Raw genomic sequence first — 18,614 nt, 5'->3', positions numbered from 1 at the left:
GGATGGAGGGGAGGGGAGAGGGAAGGGGGGGGGACGGGAAAAGGGTGAAAGTATGGCACAGGAATGAAATATTGAATATAATTGCGTCCGGGGGAGCGGTGGGAACGGGGGATGGAGAGAAAGTGAGAGAGAGTGAGAGTCGATAATTGAGTAAAGAGAGGATGAGATAATGAGAAAGAGAGTTATTAGAAAGAAAAGGAATGACACAGAGACGAAGAAAGAGAGAAAGGGAGAGTAGAGAGAGATCGAAAGCTAAAGAAGGAGCGAAAGGCAAGGAGAAATGCGACTGACAAACAGAATGGAGAGGAAGAGAAAGAGCGAGAAAGAGAACGGAAAGAGGCAGGTGTTCACTCGTGAGCGCGAGGGTGCAGTAGCAATGTGTGAACGCCCCCCCTCCCCTCGCCCACTTCCCTACCACTTTCCCTCCCTCTCCCTTTACCTCTTTCGCTCCCTCCCTCTTTCTCCCTTCCCTACTCTTTTTCCCTCCCTCGCTTCTTCCTTCCCTCCGCTCGTACCGAAGGGATGACGGGGCTCGGGCGTGCGGGCGTGCGGGCGGGCGTGACGTCAGGGATACCTCATGGGCGCCAACCGTCAAAGTATGCCCGCCCCTTGCCAGGCACGCCCACCTGGGTGGCTGTGCCCAGGTGCGGGAGAGGGCATTCGAGACACCTTCGCCGGGTTGTCTCTCGCTCAATCTCTCTCTCTCTTTCTCTCCTTGGCGTGTCTTTGTTTCTCGCTTTGTTTCTTCCTGGCCTTTTAATCTCTCTCTCTCTTTCTCTTTCTCTTTCTCTTTCTCTCTTTCTTATACCCCTTCCCCTCCCTTTCCCTCCTCCTCCTAATCTTACCTCTTTTCCTTCCTCTCTCCTTTCCTTTCCTTCCCTTTCCTCTCTTCTCCTCTCCTCTCCTCTCCTCTCTTCTCTTCTCCTCTCCTCTCCTCTCCTCTCCTCTCCTCTCCTCTCCTCTCCTCTCCTCTCCTCCCCTTCCCTCCCCACTCGCTTTTCCCCTCCTTCTCTTGCTCATTTTCTCTCTCTATTGACAAAGTAAATTATTAATATTAATGTACAGTAGAAATAGCCTTCATTCGCCCGAGAGTATGTGTATATATATACATATATATGTATGCCTGTGTTTATGTAAGTTTGAGTGTATACGTACGTATGTGTCTACATTGCGGCATGTGTGTGTGTGTGTGTGTGTGTGTGTGTGTGTGTGTGTGTGTGTGTGTGTGTGTGTGTGTGTGTGTGTGTGTAGTATGTTCTATGCCCCCTGCGGCTGTTATTTATGTATATACGATCTTCTGTATGAGTTTGTTTTTTGTATGCATACTTAAAGTTATGTGCAGTGTGCAGGAGTGTGAGATGGGTGCCAAGTGTCAATCATGTGGCACCCAGAGGCACTCACCCCCCACTCCCCTACCCCCTACCTCCTACCCCCTACCCACGCCTCGTCACCCCAGGTTCTCGTTCATTATCTTTTGTTTCGTAATCCGTGTTTTTTTCATCTTTTATTTTGTCTTCTTTTTTCTATTACTTTTACTCTCATTTCTCTTTGTCTTTGATCTTTATTTTTTGTTTTTTGTTTCATTTTGCGTGTGTTGTTTATTTTCCTCGTTATTCCATTGTGTTAATTTTTTTCATAAATCATATTTTATTACGCTTCTTCTCTCTCGTTATCCTGTTTTACATATAGCTCATAAAAACTTGTAAGTGCTGATATCATCTTACTCCCCCCTCCCCCTCCCTCCCTCCCTCCCTCCACCCCCTTCCCCCTTCCCTTCCTCCCCCCTCCTCCCCCCATTATCCATCTCTTCAATCCTCTAGAATTCTCCCCAATCTTCCCCTCACCCTCCCCCCTTTCCCCCCTTCCCCCCTTCCCCCCTTCCCCTCCTTCCCACCCCTTTCCCCCTGTCTCCGTTACACAACCCGCCAGCGCGTATATATCAGTATATCGTTCCGGCGCGAGAAAGTGTGCTCCGTGAGTTTCTTTTTTTTTTACTTTGTCGTTACGTCACGCCATTTTTTTTTTTATTGTTTTCATTTATCATTCATTTTCGTTTTATTTGGCTGTTATTAGTGGTATTGTTGTCATCATCGCCATCGTCTTCGTAATTATCACTATCACTATTATTGTTGTTGTTGTTGTTAACCTCCACCCTCACTATTTTCGTGAATTCTGTACCCCCCACAGAAGACGCCCCTTCCGCCCACTCTGACCCCACCTCCCTCTTCCTCCTCCCCCACCACTACACACCTCCTAACTTCCCCACCCCCCACCCCCCCGTGCCGCCCGTTCAATGCCCACCTCCCGCCCACTGTCGTCGTTGTGGGAGTAACACGAGATGCCGCGGGTGGGCGCCCATTCTCCCTCGGTTCTCGGTGGCACCTGCTGGCACTTGTGCCATGTGTGTGGGGGGTAGAGAGGGAGGGGCAGGAGTGGGGGTGAGGGGAGGGGGGACGACGTATGGATGGCACGTGGTATTTGGATGTGGGGTATGGAGGGAGGTGGTAGGGGGGTGTTTTTTTGTAATGGTATGGGAGAAGAGGAGATCGTGGGTGGTGTATGTGTGTGTGTGTGTGTGTGTGTGTGTGTGTGTGTGTGTTTGTGTGTGTGTGTGTGTGTATGTATGTGTATGTGTATGTGTGTGTCGGAATTGGAATTCTGGTTGTCGTTTTTATTGTTGTTTTTTATGATGAATATTTGTTGCTAAATAAAAGAGAATCCAACTTTTGAACAACGTCCATCTCACGAAGGGTTGTGCAATTGCCACGAGAACACCTGACGCAGAAGACTCGGGGAAGGTGCTCTACCTGGGAGCGTAGGTGGTAATTGCATGGGCGGGGATGGGTGTGCGGACGGGGTGGGGGGGGAGGGTAGGAAAGAGGGGGGAGGGATCGTGTGGGCGGGGCGATGTAAGGAGAGGGGGAGGAAAGGTATCGCAATGTGTGCATAGTCGAACGCACACAAGCATACATATGAACGCACTCACGCATTCACACAATCATGCACACACGGATTCACGCGCAGTCACACGTAGAAGAGAAACACACGAACACACACACACACACACACACACACACACACACACACACACACACACACACACACACACACACACACACACACACACACACACACACACACACACACACACACATACACACACACACACACACACACATATACACACATATAGGAAATGGTTAACGAAATTATAAAAGACCTTGACGTACAAGGGGAAGGGGGGAAGGGGGAAGGGGGGAGGGAGAGAGGGGAGTCCCCTACAGCTCATCAATAAACCCGGTAAATTATGTAGTGAGGAACACCATCGTCATGTAAAGGGTTGGGGTAGGTGGGGAGGGGGAGGGGAGGGGGGAAAGTTCACACAGAACGATAGTTTTGAGGAGGAAGAGGAAGAAGAGGACGAAGAAGAGGGGGAGTGGAGAGGAAGAGTAGGATAGGGAAGGAGTGGGCGATGATGATGATGATGATAATGAGGAGGAGGAGGAAAAGAAGAAGTAGAAGAAGAAAAATAAGAAGTGGGGACCGAAGGTGGAAGAGGAAGATGTCAAAGGAAATGAAAATAATAAAAAACGACATGAAGATGAAAAGTGTCAGAAAGGCCATCTTAAACGAATAAAAAGACGGATGTAGGACACTCCAGATTAACGAAATGAGGAAGAAGAGAGAAGATGCAATAGCGAAAAAAGAAGATGGAGAGAGACAAAAAAAAAGGTTTAAGAGGACTCAATGAAGAGGCCAGTAGGGCAAGGGGACGCGGCAGGAGCTGAGCAGGGGTGGGGGAAGAGGGGGAAGAGGAAGGGGAAGAAGGAAGGGGGGGGGGTGGTAGCACGTTCTAGGTCCAGCATCGCCTAAGGGCAAGACACTGAGCACCAGTAGTAGTCAGGTTCCCTTCCTTCCCTTACCCTCCCAGCCCTTCTCATCGCCCCCCCCCCCCACCGCCCTCTCTCTCTCGTCGCCCCTCCCTTCCTATCCCTATCTTAACCCCGCCCCCTTAATCCCTCTATCCCTCCCTCTTCCCTCCCTCTCCCTCTCTCCATCCCCACTTTCTACGCCCTTTTCCTCTTCCTCTCCTCCCTTCCCTTCCTCCACCTTCAATCTCCCCCTCCCCCTTCCCCCCTTCCGTCCCCCCCTCCACACTGTTGTGGGAATCACCATCATTAGTTTTAATGTCGATGGAACAGCGTGTTAGATTTTTATTTTTATTTATTTCTACTTGTTATCCGATTCCCGATTTGTATGTGTGTGTGTGTGCGTGTGCGTGTATGTGTGTACACACCTACGCGTCTGTCTATTTTCTCTACCTATTTTTTTATATTTTTCTCTATCTATACCACCACGAACAAAAAAAAAGAAACAAGAAAAAAAGAGAGAATCAACATGCGCCAAACCTGCAGCGCGAAGCGAAGTAGGCCGCGGCCAAAGATGGACCCCCTTTGCAAGTTGCAAGTTGCACGTCATTACCTCTTCCCACACGCCAGAGGGGCCGAAGAGAGGGAAGAGAAAAGAGAGAGACAACAAAAAAGAGAAAGAGAGAGAGAAAAGGTGGAACACGACAGATTGCGAGGGCGGAATGAGGGCAATATTTTGGCATTTTAGTCCAGTTGATGAAAGGGAGGGAAGGGGAGGGGATCGGGAGGGAGGGAGGGAGGGAGGGAGGGAGGGAGGGAGGGAAGCAGATAGGGGGAGGGGAGGGGAAGGGAAAGGAAGGAGATAGGGTAAGGGAAAAGAAAGGGAAGGAGATAGAAGGTAAGGGTTAGGGACGGGATAAGGGGTGGGGGATAAGAATTGTTAGGGAAAGGAGGGGGGAATGGGGAGAGTAGCAACAGTAAACAAGGGAGGGGGGGAGGAGGGGGGAGATTCGCGCGGGAGTTCCTGTATGCAAGTTCCAGAATGTTCGCGGCGTTACGAGGCAAAAGTTCGTTGGATCGTTATATTAATGATCCCTGTGCCGTTATCCAGACTCGTTCTTGGCGGAGACGAGAAAAAGGGATTTCGACGATTGTTGAGTCATTTTTTGCCATGTTTGATAATGATGGAAGTTGTGCGGAGACAGACCAAGCACGAAAAGGAATTGGGAATGGAGAGGAAGGGCGTTTCTCCTTCTCTTTCTCTCTCTCTCTCTCTCTCTCTCTTTCTCCCTTTCTCTCTTTCTCTCTTTCTCTCTCTCTCTCTCTCTCTCTCTCTCTCTCTCTCTCTCTCTCTCTCTCTCTCTCTCTCTCTCTCTCTCTCTCTCTCTCTCTCTCTCTCTCTCTCTGTCTGTTTCTTTCTTTCACCCCTTCTCTCTCTCTCTCTCCCTCTCCAGCTCTAATTTCCCCCCCTTCTCCCTCACTTGCCCCCCCCCCCCCTTCAAGACATGTTGCAGACGCGCGCTACCTCTGGCCCGGAGATGGGCGTGGCGGACGCTGGAGGGGAGAGCCGGAGGTGCTGTACGTGTTTGAGCGTGTATGTGTGTGTGTGTGTGTGCGTGTGTGTGTGTGTGTGTGTGTGTGTGTGTGTGTGCGTGTGTGTGTGTGCGCGTGTGTTTGTGTGTATGTGTGTGTGTGTGTATGAAAGGTGAAGGTCACAAAAATGCAAGTATTATATATTGCACGTGCAGGATTTGTTTGCGTCAATATTCACTTTTATTGCTGTGGAACACGTACGTATGAACAGTCTTTCTGATTAGTATGCTCTCTCGCTCTCTCTCTCTCTCTCTCTCTGTCTATCTATCTGTCTATCAATCTCTTTCTTTCTCTCTCCCTCTCCCTCTCCCTCTCCCTCTCCCTCTCCTCCCTCCAATCTTTTCCCTCTCCCTCTTTCTCTCCCTCTCCCTCTCCCTCTCCCTCTCCCTCTCCCTCTCCCTCTCCCTCTCCCTCTCCCTCCCGCCTTTCATTTACCCGCCTGAGGAGCTGACACGATCTGGGTGAAAATTATTAAGCTTTCACCTGTCCCAACCTGTTCGACCGCCTCTCGCTCTCTCACTCCACTAGCTTCAAACTTCAGAGAAAAAAAATGAGTGAAATTGGGAAAAAATTGGGTTATTTGGTTCAAGCTTTAGACGTAGCAAAAAAGAAAAAAATATATATATATATAGGTTTTAATGAGATGGAAAACACGCGGATTTGAGTGATGGGTGTCGAAATGGGGTATGGCGTTTGTGGTTATAATCAGTTTCGGTTGCAATTTCATTTTTTTTTCTCTCTCTTTTCTTTCGTATCTCCGTTTCCTCTCTGCTTCCTCCCTTCCGCTTCCTTCCTTTCCCATACTCTTCTACTTCCCTTTCCTCCCCCGTTCTCCGTCCCCCTCCCTTCCGCACTTTCCTCCCCCTTCCCTTTCCCCGTCATCCTCTCTGCCTCCCTCCCTTCCCCTTCATCCCTATTTTCCTTCCTCCACCTTTACCCCCTCCTTCTTCCCGCCACCCCTCCACCTTCACCCCCTCCTTCTTCCTTCCACTCCTCCTCCCCTTTCTTCTCTCCACTCTTCCCCCTTCCCTTGATCCTCCCTTCCCTCCTCCACTTTCACCCCCCCCCCCATCTTCCCTCCACTCCCTCCCGCGTTTAATTAAAGACGCCACCTCGTAAATAATCAAAACTATGCAAATGAACACGATGTAAAGCAAAGGTCAATATTTGCCAATGCAAACACCTCATAAAAAAAATACTAGTTATTTTGGCCAAGAGGAGAAAGGGGAAAAAGGGAAAGAAATGAAAATCAACTCAGATAAAAGAAGTAGCATAAAAGAAAATAAAGAAGAAAAAAAGGGTAATCGGAATCTAATCTCAAAGAGAAAAATGGATATTGATACAAATAGCAAATGCAACACGCACGCCTAGCAACAAACAGCAGAACTCCACCGCTATCACCAATAACAAAATTGCAACAATTCCACCGCTACCACCGTGCAATAACAACAACATTTAATGCCACTTTCACCAACACAGGCTTAAGCTTTCACCCCCCCCCCCCTTCCTACCACCACCACCACGCTACACCAACTAGTGGCCAAGCCTTAATAGCAGAGAACTAGTTGCTAGATAGATGCTAGTAGTTAGATGGGGATATCGGTGGATGGTGAGTGAGAAAGAGAGTGAGAGAGAGAGAGAGAGAGAGAGAGAGAGAGAGAGAGAGAGAGAGAGAGAGAGAGAGAGAGAGAGAGAGAGAGAGAGAGAGAGAGAGAGAGAGAGAGAGAGAGTGTTGAAAGAAAAAGAGGGTGAGAAAGGGAAATAGAATGATAGAGGGACAGATAAGAGAGAGGGGATGAGTGTGAGAGATGGATGTAAAAGAGAGAGGAAGAGAATAAAGAGACACAAACTAGCCATACAAAACCTCGATTTTTTTTTATTAAGTTTGTTTTTAATATAGATAATAAATTACACAGTTTCATAACAAATTGAAAACCTCCCCCGATGGTTAGAAAAGTAAAAAAAATATATATATGGGAGTTGAAACAAGTTTGTAATTGCGTAGTAGTTTGACTCTGGTACTCGATCGGGGGAAGGAGGGAGGAGGGGGAGATGGGGGGGAGAGGACGTGGAGGGGGAAGGAGGGGTACAGAGGGAGGTGAGAAATGGGAAGATTGATGGATGTAGATGGAATGGGAGAGAGAAAAAAAAAGAAAAAGAGACAGCGACAGATACAGGGAAGGGTAGACAGAGGTATGGAGGGAGGAAGAGAGAGGCGGCGGAGAGGCGAAGGGAAAGGGAAGACAGACGAGAGGGAGGCGGTGGGATGGGGGGGGGGAGATATGAGTAGGAAATAGGGGGGGGGGAGAGGAACAAGAACCACGGCGCTGCTTTGTGTTGGAGGGACAGATAGGTGCCATAGCAACGTCGATGGGGGAGAGACGCTCGAATATGGACGCGCGTTTTGTCCCTTTGCGAAAGTTTTTATTTTTATTTTTTATTTATTATTATTTTTTTTTTTTGCGCGCGTGTGCGGAAAAGATGGAGCGAGATACAAACAGACACAAACAGAAACAGACAGAGATAAGTAGACAGAAACAAATAAAAACAGACGGACAGACGAATAATTCAACATATACATACAGACAGACACAAACACATAAAGCAAGAAACGGTTGTAGAGAAGGTGGAATGACGAGTCCATCGAGTGAGAGAGAGAGAGAGAGAGAGAGAGAGAGAGAGAGAGAGAGAGAGAGAGAGAGAGAGAGACAGAGAGAGAGAGAGAGAGAGAGAGAGAGAGAGAGACGGAGAGAGAGAGAGAGAGAGAGAGAGAGAGAGAGAGAGAGAGAGAGAGAGAGAGAGAGAGAGAGAGAGAGAGAGAGAGAGAGAGAGAGAGAGAGAGAGAGAGAGAGAGAGAGGAAATGGAGGGACGAGAACGTAGATTGAACGGATGTAGGTTTGAGAACTCCCTACAAGTGAACGTGAGAAATGCCGGTTCTTACAGAGGAAAAAGCCATAAAAGTAATTTTTTCCGAGTTTTCATATACTCTCTTGGGCGTTTTGTTTCCTGTTGGAAGAAGAAAAAGAAGAATAAAAAGAGAGAGAGAGAGAGAGAGAGAGAGAGAGAGAGAGAGAGAGAGAGAGAGAGAGAGAGAGAGAGAGAGAGAGAGAGAGAGAGAGAGAGAATATACCGACCGGAGACACAACACATGCATACATATATACATACGCACAGGCACACTCACTCACACCTGGCTCCGTGCCACCGCGGAGGGGGAAGTGAAGGGGCGTGTCCAGCATGTGGCACCTGCAGTAGGCTCAGAGCCACCTGCCTCCCCCCCCCCCTCTGAACCCACGTTCACCCCTTCCCTCCCCGTCCCCGCCCCCCTCCCCCTCGCCAGCGCCCCACGCGTTCCCATTTGTACTTGGACACAACCCTTCCCTTTCCTCTTGCCCAACCCCATTCGCACGGCCTAACCCCATAGCTCCACCCTGCCTCCCCACCTCATCCTCATTGCCTGCACCCGCCCCATGCGTAGGTCTAACCCCCCGCTGCGTTATCGTGTTACTCAGAACATCTGTGACGCCGTAACGCGCGTTGTGTGAGTGTTTACCCGGATGGCGCTGTTCAGGAGGCCACGGCCATTCCAAGGTAGTCGCGTCGGCTGTGGCCTCGCTACTCTCTCTCTCTCTCTCTCTCTCTCTCTCTCTCTCTCTCTCTCTCTCTCTCTCTCTCTCTCTCTCTCTCTCTCTCTCTCTCTCTCTTTTAAATCTCTCTCTCTTTTCCTCGCTTTCTCTCTTCCATTTCCCGTCGCCCGATCTCTCCATCTCCCGCCCACCCTTCCCCTCTCCCACTTCTCCCCCTCTCTCTCTCTCCGCGGCCACGTGGTGTTCCCCCGGGCACTCGAAACCAGGCCTTACGCCCGGGCGTGGGAAGGGCGGGTATGGCGCGCGTTCCCCACCCACCCGCTCCGCCGTCCCAGCCACCACCTGCCCAATGGCGGTTCACGACCTATACTCTTTGAGGACATAGCTGAAAGAAACAACACCGAATACGAAATAAGTTCAACAAACTTATTTCGTGATTTTCTTTTTATTATTAGGCCCAAAAAAAACTCGAGCCAAATAAGTTCAAATCAGCATATTTTTGCGCCGTGTTTTTTTGCGGTCTTTGAAGTGGCGGCAGCGGCGGCGACGGCGAGCGAGCGAAATCGGGGTCTGTGATGGACCAGCTCGATTGTTTTTGCCTCGACTGCGTTACGAGATGATAAGGGATGTTAAATGGTGTTATGGTGATTGCCTGGATTGTCGTTGAGGAACAGGGGCTGGTGTGTTTGTTTATTTGGGTCCGTCTGTGTGTGTGTGTATGTATGTATGTATGTATGTATGTATGTATGTATGTATGTATGTATGCATGCGAGCGTGTCCTTTGACGCCAGCATGCGTGTTCGAGCGAGGCTAATGGACGTCGAGCCCTTATTTGCTCTGCCTTAATGCCGCGTGTGGTTGAATGTGATGCTCAGCGTAGAAGGAGAAATTGGCGTGAGATGAGGATAAGTGGGCGTGGCGAACCCTCGCGAACGAAAGAGGAGGGAGAGGAGGAAGATCAAGAAGAAGGAGAAGGAGGAGAAGAAAAGGGAAAAGAAAGTATAGAAGTTGACGAGGATGAAGATGAGGAATGAAGAAAAGAAGTAGTTGAAAGACAAAGGAGAGGGAAAGAAGGAGAAAGAGAGGCTGAAAAGAGAGAGAGAGAGAGAGCGGGAGAGGCGCCACGCAGGATGGCGGCGCGGCCTACACCCCCGGCACACGCCACCTCTTGTTTCCGGGTGTTGTGCAGAAGCATCAGGGTGTATGTGGGAGAGGGGGAGGATGGGGAGGCCGGATGGAGGAAGAGAGGGGAGAGGGCGGACGGGGTGATGGGGAGAGGGCGGGATGGGAGGAAGGGGGTGAGGGAAGGGGCGAGAGCAGCACCAGCGCCCACCGCGGATGTCAGTGACCTTCGCAGTCACCGCCGCCGCCGCCGCTGCACGCCCTCGCTCACCTACGCGGTCACGGGCCTGATGCAACTTGGTGCAACACGCCAACACTTGGTGCAACTCCCCCTGCCCTGCCCTGCAACACGTCACGCCGCCCTGCAATACATGCTGCAACGCGTCACTCCTTACACTACGTACAGACAGACGCACACACACACACACACGCGCGCGTACGTGGAGACTTGTGCACAACTTTACGCCGTGTGTCGCCAGGCCTTACTTTGGACACGTCATCAGTGAGCGAGTTGGCGAAGGAGGAAGAAAATGACAGACAGGTAGAATGAGAGAGAGAGAGAGAGAGAGAGAGAGAGAGAGAGAGAGAGAGAGAGAGAGAGAGAGAGAGAGAGAGAGAGAGAGAGAGAGAGAGAGATGGAGACCGAGACAAAAATGAAGATTTCTTAGAAAGAAGGAAAAGGAAGTATAACCATCTCTTGCACAAGTTCAGTCCTCCACTTCCAGGAAATGCATTTGAAGGGGGGGAAGGGGAGGGGGAGGGGGGGAGTAAAAGCAACCCCAGGAATGGATTTTCCAAAAAAAAATACTAAGAGCGGAGGTTATCGTTCTCGAAGATGGAGAGAGAAGAGAGAAAAGAAAAACGAAAGAAGAAGAGCAGTGCGAAGAAAAAGGTCCCGGCTCGGGTACGGTGTAGAGTGGCACCCTCCCCTCCTTTCCCTTCCCCTCCCCTCCCCTCCTCTCCCTCCTCCCCACCCATCTCCCGTCTCCTCGCCCCTTATCCTCCACTCCCCTCCCGTCTCCCTCGCCCTTCTCCCCAGCCACGTGATCAATGTTCCTCTGGGCGTGAACATGGGAGGAGTGGAGAGGGCGTGGGAGAGAAAGGCAGACAGAGAGACAGAAAAAGACAGACGGCGATTGACGACTAATAGACAGGCAAGGGAAGAGACAAACACGATAATAGATGTACACATAAAAACAGAAGCAAGCACGTAAAAACAAAAAACAAAACAAAAAAACGCAGAACACGAACGGAGGGAGAAAGACTCAACGAAGCACCAGGCACAAAAGACAATCAGGCAAACAGACAGACAGACAAATAGATAGATAGGTAGACGGATACACATACGGAGCACAAGGCACAAAAGCTATAAGATAAAACACGACGCCAATGACAAACAAGCAAACAAACAAACAAGGAAGCAGGCAAGCACGCAAACAAGCAGACAGACACAGCGGCAAGCAGAGGGAGAAGTGTCATTGAAGAAGGCGAGAGCACAGGAAGGGGCGAGGCAGGCAAGAGGAAGCAGAAGGGCTGTGTCGGTGCGTGTATCATGAACATGTGAGGTTATGTCTGTAGGTGGAGATGGCTGATGATTGCGGGCGGGTGGGTGGGCGTGTGGGCGTGGGTGTGGGTTGGTGGGCGGTTGGGCGTGTGGGTGTGGGTGTGAGTTAGTGATGATGGATGTGTAGGCGGTTTGTTGGGTGTGGGTGTGTATTTAGGCGTGTGGGCGTTGGCGCAATTACAGTTGGTGGGTGGGCGTGGGTGCAGGCGTAAGTTAGCGATGATACGAGAGAGGGTTGTAAACTGCAGGCGTGGTTGCAAAGGTTTGTTGCAGACGATGGCGATGGAGTGGCAAGATTCATAGGAGGGCGCCGCGTGCCTTCGTAAATCGTGATTTATAAGTTTGTGAAAGATGAGTAGGAGAATTTTTTATAAGATTTCAAAAGATGCCTTTGCCTTTTCACCTTCTTTTAAGCCTCTCACGTGAACGAGCCAGAAGTCCAAAATTGTCCAGAAAACGGATGAAATAAAATGAAGTAAAAATGAAAATCTTGGATGCCCGCGTGAGCTCATCCGGGACTCGTATGCGCAGTCACATACCGGGTTCGTGCATTCGTGAGCATGGGTGTGTTTTACTCATGTTCGTGCTCTTGAGGGCGTCGGAGGAGAGAGAGAGAGAGAGAGAGAGAGAGAGAGAGAGAGAGAGAGAGAGAGAGAGAGAGAGAGAGACAGACGTGTATGGAAACCTCCAATACTGTTGCTAGCGTGACCCGCAAATGACCTTACTCGCTCGAGGTGAGTCAAGGAGAACAATCACCCCCCCATACCCCCTACCCCCTACCCCACCTCCATCCCACGTCCTCCGCCCCCCTCACCCCACCCCCACCCCCTTGAATCCTACTCGCCTCTCCTAGTTCCACCGCAGCCTCCTCACCTCATTCTCTCCTCTCCTCGTCTTTCTTTTCCGGTATCTCTCGTGTCTGTTCTTCACTATTTTTCTTCCTTTCTCTCTCACTCACTCACTCACTCGCTCACTCTCCCCCTCCCCCCTCTCCCTCTCCCTCTCCCTCTCCCTCATCTACCCACTACACCGTATCCGATATCTTCTCCATGAAGAAGGTAAGGAGGTCGTGTAGTGAAGGACAGAGAGAGAGAGAGAGAGAGAGAGAGAGAGAGAGAGAGAGAGAGAGAGAGAGAGAGAGAGAGAGTAGGAGAGAAAGAGAGCAGAGACCATAAAGTTGCGCGCTCGATGGCGTATGTAGAGAGAAGGTTACCGGGTACAGGGAATGCTCGAGAGAGAGAGAGAGAGAGAGAGAGAGAGAGAGAGAGAGAGAGAGAGAGAGAGAGAGAGAGAGAGAGAGAGAGAGAGAGAGAGAGAGGGAGGGGGGGGGAGAGAGAGAGAGAACAACAGAAAGTGAAAGATATAAAAAAAAGTAAGACCGATATAAATTGACTAACCAACAACCAAATAGTTTTTAAAATATATATCGTCATAGACAGATCAAAATTGAAAAAAGGAAATGTAAAAATTAATCCGGGAAGTGAGAACGCAGCGAGGGGAATGCTAGGCTTATCGGAAGGGCAAAGAGAAGCTGATCATGTCCGAGAGAGAGAGAGAGAGAGAGAGAGAGAGAGAGAGAGAGAGAGAGAGAGAGAGAGAGAGAGAGAGAGAGAGAGAGAGAGAGAGAGAGAGAGGAGAATGTTAGAGTGAGTGATTGAGAAATAGAAAAAAGAGAGAGGCAAAAAGAAACAAAAGAATCAAGAAATAAGTAAAAAAGAAAGAAAGATAATAAGATAATAAATAAAAATGGAAAAAATCCTTTTCTTACATAAAAAGGCAAGGAGAAGAAGAGTAGGATGGGCAACCTTGCAACAGCGTGTTTGTTGATCTCGCTCTTCTGAGTCCATGACGCAGTAGAGGGGGAGAGAGAGAGAGAGAGAGAGAGGCGGATCACTGCAGGTCGGATGCGTCTGAAGAGGTGAAGGATTAGGGGAAGGATGAGAGGGAATGGGAAGGAGAGAGAGAGAGAGAGAGAGAGAGAGAGAGAGAGAGAGAGAGAGAGAGAGAGAGAGAGAGAGAGAGAGAGAGAGAGAGAGAGAGAGAGAGAGAGAGGAGAAGAGAGAAGAGAGAGGGGGACGTTTTAACTTTGACAAGAAAGACAGACAGGCAAGCATGCAGACAGACAGACAGACAGATAGGCGAACAGCTAAAAAAAGAAATCAAGAGAGATAGAAAGATAAGCGTCAGACAATATGATAAAGAGATAAACGGGCGGAGAGACAAAATAAGCGCGTTCGTGGCCCCGGAGAAAGTTTGTTTTCTAAAGCTTCAGTTTTGTTTACGACGGTTACATATACGGCCACACACTTACATCCCGGAAAGGGTTCGATTCTCTAGGCGCTTTATTGTCGCCCGTCTTTTGTTTTTGTTTTTGTGCGCTTATTAATACTACCCGGATTCCGTTCTTTCTAAGGGGTTACAATAAAGCACTCTCTATTTCTTCCCACCCTAATTGTTTATTATTTTAGAGAATTTTTTTTTTAACAGGATCGCGCATGGGGATGGTCGGTCTAGGGTGCGGTCGAGGGTCGTCCTTTCGCCGTTTCCTAGCAGCACGCAGAGTGGGCGCGGGCGGGATGCGGGAATGGCGTTGGGAGGGAGGGAGGTGGGGAAGAAGGGGAGGGGATGCGAGGCGCATATCGGCCCAAGCGTGGCGAGGACGTCCCCGCTGCTGTCATATAAATTATTGCGCGCAGCTGCTGCTCTCCGCTCCTTTCCTCGCGCCGTGAAACAACTGTATTCCCCCCGAGCGCGTTTTAAGGGAAAGGGGGATGGGGGGGGGCGATTTGGAGCCACTGCACGTGGAAATGAGACTCATTATCCGAGGCTTCCGCTCCCCCCCCCCCCATCACCCCGTCCATCCCCTCCCTGTCATGCGAAAACGTCGGGGAGGGACCGGATTTCGGATAAGCGAAGTCCCCGGATGCAGAGGAAGAGAGAGAGAGAGAGAGAGAGAGAGAGAGAGAGAGAGAGAGAGAGAGAGAGAGAGAGAGAGAGAGAGAGAGAGAGAGAGAGAGAGAGAGAGAGAGAGAGGGAGAGGGAGAGGGAGAGGGAGAGGGAGAGGGAGAGGAAAGAGAGAGGGAAAGAGGGAGGAACTGGATGCGGACGTCGCCGGATCGCCGGGCCTACCGCTAATCCCACGGCGAGAAATCGATCGGGAATAGCATGTCGTTTTTGGCGTAGCGGTCCGTGTAATGATTACCTGTAGTAACCCAGGTGACGCCCCGGCACGCTGTTGCTCTTGGGACGACATTGATTTTTCCCCTTCCCTCCACCCCTCCTCCCCTCCCTCCTTTTTATGAAGTTTAGTCCGCTACAAAAATCTCAAAAGTCAATTTGTCACACGTAACTGTCTCGGGAAGTGGTCCCTTGTGCATCCTCTTGCTCTCTCAACCTATTTTCACTTATTACCACTTATTTTTCCCCTTTACATCATCCGTGACACTTATTTCGAAGATGCTTTATGCAACTGGGAGACTTTATAAAGCTTAAAAGGCGTTTCCCGTGCAATAAACGTCAATAGAGTGACGGGATTTGATCGAATAAGGCCACCAAGGTAGAGTTCCCGGGGCCGCGACCTGCACTAGACCCTCGAACAGGGGGATACTAACACCTGTTTTAACATCTGTTTGGCCTCGTGTGAACATTTGCGACTCCCGCACAGGTGTTACGCGTAAACCGGTTGGCAGGTGTGACGGACTTGAGCATTCACATGGACTATTCTGACCTTCCTATCATTATTTTTTCCCCCGTTTATTTCCCCTCGTAAAAAAAGAGGGGAAGTTACGTTTTCATTTTAGTAGTTAGGTCGATGACTGTTTGCTGACGTGTTTATCTTTCAAGAAAGTGTGTACGGTCGCGGGCTTCCAGAAATCTGCCGTTTTCGGATGAATCGTCAAAGGGGAACGGAAATAAATGTTTGCAAAACAGATGAGCATTCACAGGTCAATAGCCGTGGGAGGCGCATCTCCTTGGCAACCCTGTCTCCGTGTCTGTAAACTCAATACACGGCCGCACACTTACGTACACAAACACACAGGCGCACGCACATATACATACGTGCAGATCCGACGCTACCAAACTCGTGCTTGCGGACTTACACCTGCTGATGCAAAGACACACACACACACACACACACACACACACACACACACACACACACACACACACACACACACACACACACACACACACACACACACACACACACACACACACACACACACACACACACACGTAACACCGCCACGTATGCGCATTACGTTACACAAGACGAGTACCAACGAACGTTTCTTTTCCTTTTTTTTTTTTTTAATACAAAATTCCTTTATTTCTCGTATTCCCTTCACGCTAATTAATAATTGCAGGGATCGTTAGTCTCTCTTTGTGCCATCAAAAGGAAAGAGCTTGTGATTATTTCCAATCACGACCGACTTGTCTGGGTTCGATAGTGGGGGGAGGGGGAGGGGGAGGCGAGGGAGGGAGATGGGCATGTGAGAGAGAGAGGAGGAGGAGAGAGAGAGAGAGAGAGAGAGAGAGAGAGAGAGAGAGAGAGAGAGAGAGAGAGAGAGAGAGAGAGAGAGAGAGAGAGAGAGAGAGAGAGAGAGAGAGAGAGAGAGAGAGAGATGGTGGTGGTGGTGGGGGAGGGGCAAGGGGACAGGACATTCGCCCTTATGTAAATAAGCTTTTGATGACTTCAGGTGTGCACCAAGAGGCCATTGGCATTGAGCTTTGGTTCTGAGCGTCCTCTTTTTGCTATTTATTTTTTCACTTTTTTCCACTTTTTATGTTTTTACGGGACCTTTTTATTAACCCGTGTGTCTTGCGTTTTGCTTGTTTCGCTTGTTTGTAATTCTTGCTATTATTATTTTTTCTAAGTGCTTTATTATTATCATCATTGTTATTAGTACTACTACTATTATTATTATTTTATTTTTTTATTATTATTATTTGCTTACTGTGCATTAGCATATTTATCAGCATCCATATATATGCTTGATTGGCTATATCACGCCATACATTCACACTTTTTCGAAAGCCTCTGCATCAGGGGCGTGATATGACGAAAGGGCGCGCGTGCGTTCGCCTTACGTCACGGAAGCGTAGGCGTGTGTCATTGCTTGCGCGTTCGTGCGTGCGTGCATCCATACGTATCCGTGGGGCGTGGCCAGTGATGTCACAGGAAGCGTGATGGAGTGGAGCTGAAGGTGGAGAACGGAGTGTGTGACGTCAGAGAAGCGTGACGTCACTCGTGTTTGCAGCTTCCCGCCCTCCGCCTCCACACTTCTGCGCACATGATGGCGGAGGGAGGAGGAGGAGGAGGAGGTCGCGGGATGCCCGGTCTTGAACCCGGGTGAGCGCGGGAGCTTGTGGCTTGCCGAGGGGCGTGCATACGAGAGAGAGAGAGAGAGAGAGAGAGAGAGAGAGAGAGAGAGAGAGAGAGAGAGAGAGAGAGAGAGAGAGAGAGAGAGAGAGAGCGGACAGACAGAGAGAAAAAACAGACAGACAGACAGAGACACAAAAGAGAGCAGAGAAGGAAAGAAAAAAAACGGACAACACAAACTACACAATAACACGAGAAAAAAAAACATTAAAAAAAGGAAAACTCATACAACAATATCCAACAGACTAATAAGACGATCCGACATTAATGATAATATCTGTGGCCTCCCTTCCTCATTACCACGGAGCAGAGTGGGTAAGTAACGGTTTTCGGAGTACTGGTGCCCGCGCGCGCCAACCAACGAGACTTCGTTAAATGCGAAAGTGCCGGATACGGGGAGTTGAAGGGGGGGGGAAGGGGCAAGGAGGAGGGAGGGAAGGGCAGAGACGGTTACGGATGGGAAAGGAGGATGGGGAGAAGGGAGGAGAGGGGAGAGAGGAGGAGAGTTGAAGATGGGGAGAGAGAGGAGGAGAGTTGAAGATGGGGAGAGAGAGGAGGAGAGGGGAGGATGGGGAGAGAGGAGGATTGGGTGAGAGGAGGAGAGTTGAGGATGGGGAGAGAGGAGGAGAGGGGAGGATGGGGAGAGAGGAGGATGGGGGGAGGGAGGAGAGGAGAAAAGAGGAGGGGAGGGATAAGGTGGGCGTGGCGGGACTTCTTTGCAACCACCTCCACTTCTGCGCACTTCTTGGGAGCGAGAGAAGGAAAGTCCTTCTTGTTGAGGTTGATGACGCCCTGTGGAGTTCCCACGAATCTGCATGAAGGATTTTGCTTCGTCTTTGCTCCACCTCTCTCCCTTTTCGCCCTTCCTCCTCCTCCTCCTCCTCCTTCCTTCCCCGTTGTCATGTTCTCTCTCAGTATCCGTCGTTTCTTCTCTCTTCCTTCTCCCTCCTTCGTCTCTTCTTCCTCTTTTTCCTTCTCCTGCTCCTCCTCCTCCTCCTCCTCCTCCTCCTCCTCCTCCTCCTCCTCCTCCTCCTCCTCCTCCTCCTCCTCCTCCCTCCTCCCCCCTCTTCATGTTACACTATCTCAATTTCTCTCTTCTGCGTCTCGTCTTCTTCCTCCTCCACCGCCTCCCGTCTCCTGTTCATATTACCGCGTCTTATTTTCCTGTTTAGCAATCTTCCTCGTTCCTTCTCTCCGCCTTCATCACCTCCTCCGTCTCTTCCTACTACTCTCCTCCCTCCCCCCCTCCCCCCCACTCCCTTCCTCTTTTTTTCCCCTCCCATCTCCCATCTTCCTGTTTCGCACCTGCATGTCCCTGAGCCCCACCCTTGACCGTGGGTGGGGAGGCGGGGGACGGGGGTGGGGCGGAGCGGGGGGAAGGGGATGAGGAGTGGGAGAGGCAGACGCTGTGTGGGGACCATTGTGTGTGGGTGAGAGGAGGGGGGGTGGGGGTGGTACTGGTACCTCCTTGCCCTTGTGACTTGCCCTACCTGTG

General features: G+C 50.2%; 1 protein-coding gene across 1 annotated transcript in view; it reads left to right on the top strand.

Annotated features, from left to right (window-relative positions):
- Positions 1–18,614, top strand: part of LOC122266135 (uncharacterized) — a 67,897-nt gene that overhangs the window by 36,899 nt on the left and 12,384 nt on the right. The window lies entirely within an intron of this gene.

This window comes from Penaeus japonicus, unplaced genomic scaffold (genome assembly GCF_977035675.1).
Source record: "Penaeus japonicus unplaced genomic scaffold, GWHDUDI00000001_assembly GWHDUDI00000017, whole genome shotgun sequence".
In the NCBI taxonomy this organism is placed as follows: domain Eukaryota; kingdom Metazoa; phylum Arthropoda; class Malacostraca; order Decapoda; family Penaeidae; genus Penaeus; species Penaeus japonicus.
The sequence above is the reverse complement of the archived record's forward strand: the minus strand, read 5'-3'. Positions and strand labels throughout refer to the sequence as shown.